Genomic DNA, 2,104 nt, shown 5'->3' with positions numbered 1-2,104 from the left:
TATATATATATATATATATATTCAAGTTACGTTTAACGATCCGATTAATTTTAACGAGAATTCTTTTTACTTCGTCCGATTCGTTGAGATCTTACGTCTCGCGGAAACTGACAATGGTCGTTTAACGTTTTTCGTTAACGAGAGGCCGCGTAACCAAATGTAAAAAATATATATATATATATGTTACACGATTTTTATCTGTGAAAAATTGGAATGATAATTTAAGTGGCATGACTCGATTAATTAATTATTGAGAGAATAATATGAAAAGGTTGGATTTAAATTAGGAATTAATAATATTAGATTGTTCCAAAAATTCTTGTACTAAATCTTTTGCAAAATTTATTCAATTTATCTAGTCAGATTAATATTCTAGATAGAATATTATATTATATTCCAAGATAGAATGGAGATCTGAGTATAGATATAATCAATCCAGAAATCATTGATCTGGAATGTGGGAAAATCGAGAAGAGCAAAGAAGTGAAAAAAAAGGGAAAAAGAATTTTTGAGACAATTCTTATATAATTTGTTACTTTCTCTCGGCGAGTACAAAGTAGCAATTAATATGTAAATTAGATTGCCGGGGAAGTTGCAATATCGGTTGATTCCGATTTTATCGTGGTAAATACGAGGCAGTCTCACTTTAAGCGTGTACAGAACGTCGATGATGTTGCAGTGGATCATCCCGGTAGGTGGTACTGCAGGAACGTCAAACGTGACGTCGTACGTATCGGAGTCTTTATTAACGGGCTGTTCTACTTCTACTATGATTTCTTTGTGCTTACGCGACTTTTCCGTCGAGTGATAAGACACCACCTATGAAAATATGCACCGTTTAGAACAACCTGATGCTGGGATGGATATCTAATAAAAGAAAATATATCACGGGGCATGACCCAGATAACTTTTACTGCAATGTACGCCGCGTCGAAATGTGCTGTTCTGCAAAGCAAAATTCTATCTACAGATAGATAAATTCCTGTGCATTTCTACAGCTTACTAATGTAATATACGTTACGATTACTTTTATTTATTTTACTGCTGTAATATATACTTTTATACCAAAGACTAAAGAAACGAAAAAGATTACGCGGCATGCGATAAAAAAGAAAGAAAGAAAGCAAAAAAGAGCAAATTATATTCATAATTTGTTTATGATTATAAGATACTTATGAGGAGACAGGGTTACTTTTTTAAAAACGATTCTAATTTTGGTAACCACAACTGTAGAGAGGTTCGTCATGAGTATCGTGATCGGTATAGCTTGGCCAGGGACGTAACCTCGAACCGGAAGAGACATGGACACGGTGAGGGGTTCTGTTTGGCCGATGTACATCTTCGATTGTTTGATATTTATAGGCAACTGAAAAGATCGTTTCACATTGTTCTCGTTATCATTTAAATATCGATTGCAGTTCAATCTTTGCGCAATTTTATCAAATTATTATTACTATAGAATAAATTAAAGACTTTTCATTTTCTTCTTTTTCAATCAGATCTTTCGTGGAAAGAAATTTTGTACGAAACAAATCGCGATAAAAAAAAAAAGAAAAGAAAACAAAAGATCGAAGAATTTAGAAGAAAAGAAAGTTGAGAAAGCGCAATGATCGAGCGTTTAATTCGAAAGAGCATTGGCATCCCACGAAATGAAATCACATCTCGAGGGTAATATCAGTGGTTGTTAGATTTCTACTCACGGGAGCGAGAGGATCTCGATTAAGGTCAAGAATAGGAGCCACCGTGAATGGAATAATATTGGTGGAAAACCGATAAATGGTCGTTACGTCCAACAATGCCCTAATCGAGTATCGTACACGTCCGTATCGGCCCTCGAAGCTGCACGGCAACTTCTCTGGGAGCGTTAGGCTGAACGGGTAGACGCCTCCAGTTATCACAGATTTTTCTTTACCATCTACTCGTGACGAGAATCTGTTAGAATCCGACATCTCCCATCTCGTGTATCTCGTTCTTCGCCTATCCGCTTGTCTTTTTACTTACCGCCGACAACATACGTTTCCACGTGGAGATAATTCTCGAACGCTGAAAACTTACGTCGAATGCCAGCTGATCGATCGGTGAAATACACTTGAGCCTCCCCCTT

The 2,104-nt window shown here is 36.3% G+C and overlaps 1 pseudogene; it reads right to left on the bottom strand.

Annotated features, from left to right (window-relative positions):
* Positions 1-2,104, bottom strand: part of LOC102679494 — a 6,277-nt pseudogene that overhangs the window by 1,441 nt on the left and 2,732 nt on the right.

The sequence above is a fragment of the Apis dorsata genome, unplaced genomic scaffold (assembly GCF_000469605.1).
Source record: "Apis dorsata unplaced genomic scaffold, Apis dorsata 1.3 scaffold_188, whole genome shotgun sequence".
In the NCBI taxonomy this organism is placed as follows: domain Eukaryota; kingdom Metazoa; phylum Arthropoda; class Insecta; order Hymenoptera; family Apidae; genus Apis; species Apis dorsata.
The sequence above is the reverse complement of the archived record's forward strand: the minus strand, read 5'-3'. Positions and strand labels throughout refer to the sequence as shown.